The sequence below is a fragment of the Macrotis lagotis genome, chromosome 1 (assembly GCF_037893015.1).
Source record: "Macrotis lagotis isolate mMagLag1 chromosome 1, bilby.v1.9.chrom.fasta, whole genome shotgun sequence".
Lineage (NCBI taxonomy): Eukaryota > Metazoa > Chordata > Mammalia > Peramelemorphia > Peramelidae > Macrotis > Macrotis lagotis.
Genome location: NC_133658.1, coordinates 52,671,861 through 52,684,953, shown reverse-complemented (window position 1 = coordinate 52,684,953; position 13,093 = coordinate 52,671,861). Strand labels below are relative to the sequence as shown.

The following is a 13,093-nucleotide window of genomic DNA, read 5'->3' as shown; positions in this document are numbered from 1 at the left end:
ATCTATTCCTCATCATCTCACTCTGTGAGCCATCCCTTATAATACAGAATAAATTTCCATAGTCATATAGTCTCATCTACAAAGATGCCAAGCAAGCTTGGGTCAATATAATTACCCTATGTTCAGTGATCTGTTTAAGTATTTTAAAGAGGAAAAATTTTTGTTTCAGGACCAAAATGCACTTCCAGAAATAGGACTTTTTTTTTCCTGAAAAAGGGGAGGTAAGAACAGTTATGATAAGCTATTCCAGCTTTTGAAGGTCATATGCCATTTTATCATTACCATATCAAAATAAGACTTTAGAAATCATCTTAGAGGCCATTAAATCTCTCTCCATTTTACAGATGAGAAAACTGAAGCAGAGACTGACTTGCTCAGAGCCACCAAGTTCCCTGACTTTAAGTCTAGTTCTCTCTCCAATGCACCATCTAACTCTTTTGTACTTGTGGGAACAGCAAGATGAAGTCTCTCAAAACAGAAGGCATAGTTTCTAGTCTAGATGACTATGCCTATAGTTTCCCATGCACTTGAGATAGCGTTATTATCCACTCTTGCCTCTGAGGCCACTCCCACCCCTTCTCCCTTATTGAGGTAGATTTCCAGTAAAATAAAAAGACAGACAGAAATAGCCTATTTGGGGATAACTCTATTCCTACAGAAAACTGAAATGGCTTCAAGGAGAAATGTAATTGTCTCTAAATTGGGATATAGTCAATATACTGGTCTCTCAGTTGGGATTCTTTTTTCCTAAATACATTTTTATTGATGGGATATGTTTTTTAGATCAACATAGTTATCCCCAGTATTCCTCCTGTTCCCCTTCCATTACATTTAAGTACTATAATTTATTTAGCCCCTGATGAGTAGTAACTTTGTTTTCAATTCTTAGTTATCACAAAAAGTGTTGCTATAAATATTTTGTTGTATATGGGTTCTCTTTTCTTATTGATGGCTTTCTTAGGATGCAAGCCTAGCAATTGAATCATTTAGAGACATATTAGTCATACAATTTAGTCAACTGAGAGTATTTTAGTCATTTTATTTGCATAATTCCAAATTCCTTTTCAAAATGGTTGCATTATAATTCACAGTTCTACCAACAATTTTGTGTGCCCATCAGTTCATAATCCTTCCAGCGATAATTAAATAATTATTTAATTATTACCATTGTGTGTGTGTGTGTGTGTGTGTGTGTGTGTGTGTGTCTAAAATTTAAGGCATAACCTCAGGGTTGTCTTGATTTCTCATTTTTCTCATTTCTCTCATTATTAGTGATTTGGGATATTCTTTCATGTGCTGGGTGTATTTGCTATTTTCCTTTTGAAAACTGTTCTTATTATATTTTTATATATTTATTGTTTAAATTATCTTGATTACTAAACTTTTTTTTTTAGGTTTTTACAAGGCAAACAGGGTTAAGTGGCTTGCCCAAGGCCACACAGCTAGGTAATTAAGTGTCTGAGACTGGATTTGAACCCAGGTACTCCTGACTCTAGGGCCAGTGCTGTATCCACTGCGCCACCTAGCCACCCCTGATTACTAAACTCTTATCAGAGAAATCTGAGACAAAGATTTTTTTCCTATTCAACTACTTTTCTTCCTATCCTAAGTGCCTTAATTATGTCTGTGAAGAAGTTTTTTCAATTTCATGTAATAAGTTATAATTTTATCTTTTGTAATTGAATCTATTTTTTGTTTGATTAAGAATATATCTAGTCATAATTGTGAAGAGTATATAAAGAGTTTTTCTTTTAATTTTTTTTAAGGTTTTTTGCAAGGCAAATGGGATTAAGTAGCTAGCCCAAGGCCACACAGCTAGGTAATTATTAAGTGTCTGAGGTCAGATTTGAACTCAGGTACTCCTGACTCCAGGGCCCTGGTGCTCTATCCACTGTACCACTTAGCTGCCCCTCTCTTCTAGTTTTTTATAATATGATTTTTCTTTTTTTAAAATAAGATTTTATTCTTAATTTCTGTTTCTTATGATCACCATAGTATTTCATGTATCTCTTGCTCTTTCCCTTCCTGAGAACCATGCCATAAGAAAATTACTATTTTCTTAAGAGAAGGAAAAAGTCAGCATAATTGATTTATTCACAGAAAAAAAAATCCAAAAACATGCATTGTTTGTGCACACCTGTGGACCTCCCATTTGCATGAAGGAGTAAGTTGGGGGGTAGGTATCTTTTTATATATCTTTATTTGAATCCCACTGGATATTTATAATTTTATTTCATTTACTTTTAGTTTTTTGGTGTGAATAAAAAGTTATTCTTTTCATTCACATTGTTGTAGTTCCTGTGTATATTGTTTTCTTGACTCTGCTTATTAGTTCATACAGATATTTTGATGTTTTTTTTTAGGTTTTTGCAAGGCAAACAGGGTTAAGTGCCTTGCCCAAGGCCACACAGCTAGATCATTATTAAGTATCTGAGACCGGATTTGAACCCAGGTACTCCTGACTCCACCTAGCCGCCCCGGGGCATCTACTTTGTTTCCAATTCTGAGTTATCACAAAAAGCACTTCTATAAATATTTTAGAGTATAAAGGATGTAAACATTTTAATCACCTTATTTGCATAATTCTAAATTGCTTTCCAAAATGGTTGTAGCATTATACAACTCCCCCAATAATGTGTCTCTCTTATAATATTTCCAACATTGACTGTTGCCATATTTTGGTCATTTTTTTTTGCCAATTTATTAGGTATAAAATGAAACCTCAGACTTGTTTTCATTTGTATTTCTCTTACAATTAATGATTTGAATTATTATTTCAAATATGGCTGTGAATTATTTACAATTTTCCTTTTGAAAATTGTTCATATCAGGGCAACAAGGTGACGCAGTGGATAAAACACTAGCCCTGGACTCAGGAGGACCTGAGTTCAAATTTGATCTCAGACATTTGACATTTACTAGCTGTGTGATCATGGGTAAGTCATTTAACCCTGATTGCCTCATCAAAAAAAAAGAAAACTGTTCATATCTTTTGAGCATTTATCTATTAGGGAACAGTTATTAATATATTTATATTTATAGAGGTATACATATTTATGTATGTATACACACATATATCCTGATCAGAGAAATCTAAGACAAATATTTTTCCCTATTCAACTACTTCCCTTTTTATGTTCAGTGCATTAATTTTGTCTATGTAGAAGTTTTTCAGTTTCACATAAAAATGGAACCTATTTTGTCTTTTGTAATTGTCTTTATCCTTTGATTAAAAATACATCTCCTACTTACAGCTGTGAAAGGTAAGGGATCTGTTTCTCTTCTAATTTTTAAAAATATAATCTTTATCATTAAGATCATGTATTGATAATACATATATAACCTATATCAAATTGCTTACTGTCTCAGAGAGAGGTGAGGAGAGAGAGGGAGAGAATTTTGAAGGCAAAATTTAAAAAAATGATAAAAGTTGTTTTTACCTATAATTGGGAAAAATAAAATATTATTCATAACATTAGGGTTATATGTTTATTTAAAATGTACTGCAGAATATAGTGTAAGGCTAATCTAAGTCTAATTTCCATCAGACTGCTTTACAGTTTTCCCAATAGTTTTTATCAAATAAGGAGTTTTTTTCTAAGTAATTTACATTTTCCATTTTATTAAATACTGGGTTATTGAATTCCATTATTTCTAATTCTCCCTTATCTAGTCTGTTCCTTCAACCTATCTCTCTAATTTTTTAACCAATACCAGATGGTTTTAAATTGTTTATTTATTTGTTTGTTTTTATTTTCTCCATTTCCCTCCATAAGATGGTGAGCAATTTGATATAGGTTATATAGATGCTGTCATGTAAAATTTTCCATATTAATTGCTGCTGTTTTATAATACAGTTTGAGGTCTGGGAAAGTTATATCCCCTTTATATAATCTTTTCAATATTTCCCTTGATATTCTAGATCTTTTACTTATTCAAGTGAATTTTGTTTCTATTTTCTCACATTCTATAAAGTGTTGGCTTAATAATTTGATTGCTCTAACATTAAAAGTATAAATTAATTTTGGTAGTTTTGTCATTTTTATCATATTGGCTCAGCCTTGAATAGTCTTCAAGATAAACTTCAAGCTGTCCTTTATTTCTTTTTTTTTCATTTTTTTTTACCTAGCTGTGTGGCCTTGGGCAAGCCACTTAACCCCATTTGCCTTGCCACACAGCTAGGTAATTATTAAGTGTCTGAGACCGGATTTGACCCCAGGTACTCCTGACTCCAAGCCAGTGCTTTATCCACTATGCCACCTAGCCGCCCCACTGTCCTTTATTTCTTTACTAAGTACTTTTGTATTTATTTGGAATAGAATTTCCCTTCTGATTTTTAATGTAGAAATGCTGTTGAATTTTGAATTTATTCTGTAGTCTGCAATTTTGTTGAACCTCCTGTCTCAATCAGTATCTTTGTTGATTCTTTAGGATTACCCTCTTAGTCCATGATATCAGCTGAGATAGTTTAGCTTTTATTTGACTTATTTTCAATGTCGTTAATTTCTTTCTCTTTGTCTTATTCCTGTTGCTAACATTTCCAGAACGGAACCAAATAATAATGGGGAAAGTAGCTATTTGTATTTCACTTATATATTTTTTGAGAAAGATTCTAGTGTATGTTCATTGTATGTGAAGCTTGCTTTGGGCTTTAGATAGGTGTTTAATGATATTTAAAAAAGGTCCTTCAATACCTATACTTTGTAAGTTTTTTCACATGAAAGAGGGTTATACTTTGTCAAAGTATTCCCCACTTCCAGCATCAGTTGGCATAATTATGTGGTTTTGGAAGTTTGCTTTTTCATATGATTATACTGATTGTTTTCCTAATGTTAAACCATTCTTGCCTCCCTGGTATAAATTCCATTTGGCCATTATAACTATTTCTAGGAGTTTGACAGAATTTTGTTTAAAAATTCATATTTGTTAGTCCATATTTATGAATTATAGTAGCTTATAATTGTACTTCTATTTTCTTTATTTCTCTGGTTTAGGTATTAGGACTATATTTGTCTTATAAAAGGGATCTGGTGGGGTGCTTTCTTCCTCAGTTTTTCAGAATAACTTGTCAAGTATGTTACCAGTTTTTCTTTCAAAGTTTTGGTAGAATTTTTCAAAAGAATACATCAGGACTAGGAGTTGCTGTTGGGGGGTTTTTTGGGGGGGGCATTTTCTTTACATCTGGATATATTTCCTCTTCTGAGATTGTGTTATTTAAGATCTGTCTGTCTGGTCTTCATAGTTTGGGTATTTTGAGTTTGAAGGTATCCCTGTCTTTTGTGTTCTCAATTCTGTTAGCATATGACTATATGACATGTTTTTATTCTTCTGGCTTTATTGTAATTTCACCTGGCTCATTTACTATTTTGTTGATTTGATGTTCTGCTCTATATTTAATCAGAGTAGCTGAAGGTTCATCAATTTTATAAGTCTTTTTAAAGATGAGCTTTTAGTTTATAATTTATTTTTTTAGTTTTAAATTTAGCCATTTATTCTCTAATTTTTAATATCCTCTTCTGTGCTTATTTTAGATTTTCTTATTTGTTGACTTTCTAATTTAAAAAAGGTATATGCAGATCGTTAATCTTTTTCTATTCTGTTAATATATATTTACAGGGATATATTTTTTTCCCCAAGGACTACTTTAGTCAAATGTAAGAAACTTTGGTATATTGTCTCAATATTGTGACTTTCTTTCATAGAATTATTTGTTGTTTCTGTGATTTGTTCTTTGACCTACTCTTTATTTAGGATTTTATTGTCTTTACATGGGTTGATCTTTTGTTTGTGGTCCCTGAACCAATGACTATTTTAATTCTATTGTGGTTTGTAAAGGATGTACTTACTATTTCTGCCTTTTTTACATTTGTTTGCAAATCTTTTTTTCTTGGTCAATTTTTGTAAAAGTTCCATATAGTGCTGAGAATATGTATTCTTTTGCATTATCATTTAGAAGACGCCACTAGTCTTTTGACTTGTTACTCCAGTGGCTTGTTTCAAATATTCCCTCTGGTTTGTCTTTTTTAGATTTATTTAAAAAAAACGAGAGAGGGATATTGAAATCTCTTGTTGCTATTGTAAAAATTGCAGCTCATTTGTTTCCTTTATGAATCTGGATGCTAACACATTTGGAAGGTGTAAGTTTAATGTTGATGGTTGTCTATTTTCCCCTTTAGCATATTGTAGTTTCCTTGTTTAATCCCTTGTACATTTTTTTAATTTTTTTTTTTTACATCACTAACATTTATTCAAGGCACTACACAACACAGCCACATGGAAGGTGTGGCACGAATTGGGGCCCAACCCCATAACCCTGGGAAGGGATGAGAGTCCAGGGAGAAGCTAAAGAATCACAGGTGTAGCAAGTAGGGAGATACCACACCAAGACAGTGTGGGGAGTAGGAACCCAGATATCCTGCTCAGGTCTAGCAGTAGTCCCTCACTCAAATCCTCCTTGTCTTGGCCCACAGGGGCTCTCCGTTTCCTCCCTCCCCAAGGTGTAACAGTACAAAAGGGAGTGATGCTGGGGCCTGGGGGGCTTGACTAGAGGGTGGAAAGGGTGTTATTCCCTCTGTTCTGCATAGCTATTTGGTTCAAGGCAGTGGCTATAGATAAAGCTTAGTATGGGTGGCATGAGCTGGGGATAGGAATGATTGGGGTCCACAGCCTTAGTAGGCATGAGTAGAGTGACTGCCCAGCTGCACCAGCATTTTCTCCACCTCCTTCATACTTGCCCTGGGCAGCAAGGCCATTCACCTCTGCCCGCTTGATGAACTCCTCAGTGGCAGCACTCACTCTCATTGTCCCTCAGCCCACACCAGGCACTGAGAGCAGAAGCTGGGAGGGCATGCCCACAGGAGAAGGTCAGTGCCCAAGGCCCGGGGGAGAAGACAGCAGTTAATGGCACTGAGGTTGAGAGAGGCCTCCTCCTCACTCTGACCTCCAGACAGGAATGTCACACCAGGGACAGCAGGAGGCACAGTTCGACGTAGGGCAGAGCCAGTTGCCATGGCAATCTCCTCGGGGTATACTTGAAGGGGCAGGCATCACCAGGGGTCACCATGTTGGGCTTGAGCAGTGTCCCTTCAAGGTACACATGGTGGTCACTCAGGGCCTGGTAGACAGCAGCCAGGACCTTCTCAGTGACATACTGGCATCGTTTGAGATCGTGGTCTCCATCTGGCAAGATCTCAGGCTCCACAATAGGCACAATGCCATTCTGCTGGCAGATGCTGGCATAGCGGGCAAGCACATTGGCATTCTCCATGATTGCCAGGGGAGAGGGAGTATGATCACTGATCTTCAGCACGCAGCACCATTTGGCGAAGTTGGCACCATCCTTCTTGTACTGAGCACAGCATTCAGAGAGCCCATACAGCCCTTGTGTGGTGGTTTCTCCATCAGTTCCAGCCAGAGCCACCACACCTTTATCAACCTTGATGCCCACAACAACGCCCTTGTTCTGGATGGTGTGGATGAAGGGCACCCCATCATCACCCTTCTGGTAGAGGGTTTCATGGAAGATGACACCCCCAATGCATTTCTTGACCCGTCCATCAGCACTAACAGAATCTGACGATACTGCCTGCGGTTCTCCTCTGTATTCTCCACCCCAATCTGGCTCAGCCACTTGGCCGTGCTACCTACGGACTCATCAGCTGCCAAGATGCCCTTGCCCGGAGCCACAATACGAAGAGCAATGTCTGACAGTTCTTTCTTTTGCTCAGCTGTCAGGGCTGGGTATAACTGAGGCATGGTGGTGGTCTTCTCTCCACTTGGTTAGATGAAATAAAATGGTTTCTTTCTCTGCTGGTGGTGCACGGGGTGCGGGTGTCTGGGCCACATTTTTTTAATTTCAATTTTTGCTTTGTTAGATAGCATGATTACAACTCCTACTCTTTTGGATTCTCGATGCAAAATACAATTTTTTTCCATTGCCTTAGTTTTGTGTATATCTGTTTTTAAAAATGTATTTCTTATAAACAATAGATTGTAGGGTTTAATTTTTGTATTCAAGCGATCATTCTTTTTCATTTTATCAGCTTGTTTAATCCATCATTTAAAGTTATGAGAGTTTGGTTTATAAATACTTTTATTTGACTATAATATTGAGTTTTAAAAAAAATGTATTTAAGGTAATAGAGTTAAAGTGACTTGCCCAAGATTACACAGCTAGGCAATTATTTAGTATCCGAGGCTGGATTTGAACTCAGGTCCTCCTGACTCCAGGGCTGGTCCTCTATCCACTGTGCCACCTAGCTGTTCCTACCCATCACCTTTCACAGAACATCTCTCTCTTCACCCACAGGAATATTCATCGGTGAAATCCACTCCCACCACCGAAGTTGAGGTCCCCCTCCCTCCCTTCCTTTTCCAATCCTTCTCACTTACTGTCCTGTAGGTTTTTCTCTTCCTGAGACAACAGGGATCACCATCCTGTCATTGCTAGTCCTTGATTTGGTCCAGCTCATCAAACATGACCCTCCAACTCTCCTCCCCTCCCTCCCTTTCTTTCATGAACCATCCCATTTTGTAATGCAGTCCCACAAAAAAACAAAGGAAAAGAAATTGTTTTGATTTCCTTGTGGGTAGGGTATTGCCAGGTTCATGTCCTCAGGCTTGCTTTTTCACTGTAAGCTCCACCTGACCTGTAGTCACTCCTGTCTCCTTATGTACATTATTGGTCTCTCAGCTGTCACTCGATAGCTATTGCTCTCCTTGCCTGTGGCATTCATTCACTCTTCCTGCCTTTCTGCTCTCCAGGATATTCAAGAAACAAATAATTGCTGTAAATCTAGTTTTATTTCTAGGAATGTTTCAAATGTCTCTTTATTATTGAAAGTCCATTTTCATTTACAAGTCAGTTCAAATTTGCAGGGTAGGTCAACTTAGGCTGCATTCTCAGTATATTATTCTTCAAAAATCCATTATTCCATTCTCTTCTGAAGTGTGCAGGATAGTCTTCTGTTCTTTGAATTTTTGTATCTTCGCATTTGACAGACTTTCACCTGTCTGCAGAATTTGCTTCTAAATTGAATTGTTGGGGCGGCTAGGTGGTGCAGTGGATAGAGCACTGGCCCTAGAGTCAGGAGGCCCTGAGTTCAAATCTGACCTCAGACACTTAAGTACCTAGCTGTGTGGCCTTGGGCAAGTCACTTAACCCCATTGCCTTGCAAAAAACTAAAAATAAAAAAAATAAATTGAATTGTTAAATTTAATCACAGTTTATGTGGCCTTGGTTTGTTACTGTTTTTCTGGAACAGGTTATTCTTTCAAATAGCATTTCATTTTCTCTGTTTAGAACTTCTGGACAGTTCTTTTATTTTCTGCTTTACAGGTTTTAAGGTTTTTTGCTCTTTCATCATCTTCTGGGAGACCTATGATCCCTCATTTGTCTAGAGCTTGGATAGTGGGCATCTTTTCTTTTAATGTTATCTATTTTTGTTTTTGCTTCTTTTCTTCTAGATTGTCCTTCACTTCCTTATAGTTGCATTGCCAAGCTATTCTTTTTATCTCTTTGGGGAGACTCGCTATCAACATTTAGTTTTTCAATTCTGCCTATTAACTTTGTTATGGCCACCATACACTGCTCTCATTTTTCTTTAAACCACTGAAGAACAGTGTGTTTATTCCATGTTTCCCTCAAATTCACAGGGTCTGTCTCAAATTTTAGATTGTTTTCCTTTTTTTGTAGCATTTATTCAAAAAAGATCAAACTAATTTACTATATCTGGAGTCGAATTTCCCGTTTGTTTCCTTTTGGACTTATTTGCTTATATTCAAAGTTTTGAGTTTTTTCCTTGCTGAGATCTTTTTCTTATTCCTATTGCTTACTTTCTGCACCCTTTTCATCTGATGGTTTCTAGGGGTCAAGGTGGATCCCAAAAGTCCCAGCCTGGTGGCACATTGGATGGAGCACCAGTTCATCCGGTGAAGTCAGGAGGACCCGAGTTCAAATGTGACCTCTAACACATAATAACTGCCTAGCTGTATGACCTTGGGCAAGCCACTTAACCCCATTGCCTTGCAAAAGCCAAGAAATCCCAAAATAAAAGAAGTCAGCCTCTCCTGCACGGGTTCACCAGTCTAGCTCTGGCCTCTGACTTTTGTGGGGACAGACTTGGCCCCAACTGATTTTCCATTTGGGCTTCCTCATAGCTCCTTCTATTCCCCATGGTGTCCTGTCCCACTTCATCTATTCCTTAGTTCTCTGGCCCCACAGTTCAGGTTGCTGCCATGCTGTTATGGAGCTGACTTCTGTCCTTTGGGTCTCTGTGGCATGGAGGCGTGGATGGAGTTCAGTTTTCTTTCCTGCCCTTTCCCCAGTTCTTCCAATCTCTTTGCTGCGGCGATCTCATCCTGTCACTGTCCAGGAACAACTTCACCACCTGGGGTTGGTTTTTGCCAAGACCCTGTGTCAGGTCTTTGGGTTGGCTGGTGCAGCCTCATTGCAGTTACATGATGGAGAAGCTCAGGGCAGAGATGGGTTTGTGGGTTTTTTAATCTTTTGGGGTCTGGGTATACTAGACCAATGGTATCAAACTGAAATACAAATGAGAACCACTAAACTGCCCATCAGGCTCCCTGCCATTCGTTCTATTTTGTCTTGGACTCCATCTGGAGTGGGACAATTAGCTAGCATATACATAGGATAACACATCTATTTTTATAAAAACAAATATTTCCTCATTGCATCCCCACAACTCTGGGAGATAAGGGCTATTAGCATGCGTTTTACAGATGAGGAAACAGGTGAAGTGGGTAAAGCTGGGCTTGAAAACAGGTCTTCCTGACTCCTGAAGACTGGATTCCAGTCCTTTGGTATCAGAGGGCCACACTAACCAACAAATGGTTGGATGCCTGAGTTAACAGTTATATTTCTTTTCTTTTAATTTTTCAAGGTAATGGGGTTAAGTGACTTGCCCAAGGCCAGCTATATAATTATTAAGTGTCTGAGGCCAGATTTGAACTCAGGTCCTCCTGACTCCAGGGCCAGCGCTCTATCCATTGCACCACCTAGCTGCCCCACAGTTATATTTCTTGTGGCAAGGGGGCAGCTATCCTCACTTACCTTTACCAGAATCGTTCCATCCCAGGGTCTGATTGATAAGAAACAGAATTATTGGAGATGGTCTGGACAACTCACTATAACCTAGCCTCTTGATGGACTAATTGTCAGTATAGTCTTTCCTCTCAAACTCATCAGCAGGATACAACTGGCAACAGCTTTAACACTAGGCCAATGTCAACTTGCCATTCACCAGACTGGACTGCTCTGCTGTTGGTACGCTCCCTAGATCTGGAATCTCTGCTTTCCAAGGCCTGTCAGGGGTGAATCCCTTCCAGTCTCTACCCTTCACAAAGAAAAGAGAACTCTTACTGGGGCTCCTATTGTTCTCTGGCATTGGTCCCATCTCTGGATGCCTCATCTTCGCCACTCTGGAACTGGGAATCTGAATCCAACTCCCTTTCGATTGGCTGAGGGCAATGGAAGCCAGCGGCCGTTCCTTCAGAAAGGCGCATGCCTATCTCTCAGAACTCACTGACCCATGTCCAACTGCTGCTCTCACGGAACCCTCCTCCCACTTTAGCTTTCAAAGTTCCTATCTGATGGAGAGTCTATGATTGGGAAGGACAAGGTGAAGCACAGCCCTCCAGTCTCAAAAATTGGACTGTATTTCTTTGTCTGTCACACCCTTGTCTTATACTTAGATGGACTCATTTTTCCACCTTTGATTCACTCCATGAGCACTAATTAACAATTCATTTTTCTAAAGTTTGCAAAGAGGTAGGGAAATAGCCTGGAGAACGAAGGGGCCTCTCTTCAAGGGGGCTTATTCTTTAAGGCTTTACAGACAGACTTTCAGAGGTGCAGATTGTAGCTCAAGAGCAAAGGAATAGGCTGCCTTGGGACATGTTCCAACACATGCTAGTTAGTTGTCTGGTTTAACTGAAGAAAGATCTTGATGTTGCCTAAAACAGGTCAAGGGGGTCTCCAAGGTGCTTTCCCAGACAAAAAAAGGCTCATTGTCCTTGACCTTTGGGGAACAAAACAGCACTAGTCACATCTGGCTGTAGATGCTCTGAAACTTTTTATTTTATTTTTTAAAAAAGACAACAATAATTTATATCATTAAACAAACCAGAAAGCTTATTGAACTTCTTTCCAAAGCCCAATGCTGAGTACAGGGATAAGCCAGGAAAGACGGTCCATGGCTTCACACAACTCCTTCACCTGGCTCTGTGGGATACTACAGAACCCATCATTCAGTGAGGTTGCCCCCAAGCCTCTGCCTGAGGAGGAAATTCCAGTCATCTCTTTGGAAAGGTGATAACAAGGACCAGGGAGCCACCTCTTCTCCTCCATTCTCCTTTCTGGTCTAGTCTTCTCCTAAGCTTAGGAGCAAACTGTTTCCACAATGTAAAGATTCATCTGGGCCCTGGCATCTCTGATACTCCAGGAGCAGCACTCCTTGCACAGGGACTGGGAGTCTCTCTCTCTTTTTTTAATTAACAAAAGGTAACAGACACAACGAAAACCTTAAAAATATAGAAATAATCTAACGAACGTGGCCACCTCAAAAATCACACAAGCACGAGTGGAAAACCCCTCTTAATTCCAGTTTTGGTTCTGGCTTCCCCAGGCTCCTGATCATTTCCCCGATGCTGATCCTTTACTAGGTTTGTTTTTGATTTTTTTTTAAAAAATATAATTTTTTTAAATGTTCCATAAAAATACTATTGTTCCTAGTCAAACACAGATATTGCAATATGAAGAGTAACTGCTTTTTTCCTCGCTCTATAAAATGTGAAAAGGTTATCACACTGGTTAATATAGAAAAATGCCAGAATCTCTAAGTATCACAAAAGCTGGTACCAAATGAGCAAGGTGGAAACTTTACTGAATGTCAGATGTCAGGATGGGGCTTAGGAAAACATTTCCTCCCGTTTGGGTCTTCAGCTAAGTTTCTCTTTCAGTTCCTTTCACCTCTCCATTCCCCTCAAGTCTAACCTGTCTGGATCAGCAATAATACGGAGAGTAAGGGTTCTCCGTGTATTCTTTAGAATCATGAAAGCCAAACCATTGTTTAGG

At 38.5% G+C, this 13,093-nt stretch overlaps 1 pseudogene; it reads right to left on the bottom strand.

The window, feature by feature from the left end:
• Window positions 1-6,618: 6,618 nt before the first annotated feature.
• LOC141506668 (fructose-bisphosphate aldolase C-like) lies at window positions 6,619-7,755 on the bottom strand (annotated as a pseudogene).
• Between the last annotated feature and the right edge of the window lie 5,338 nt (window positions 7,756-13,093).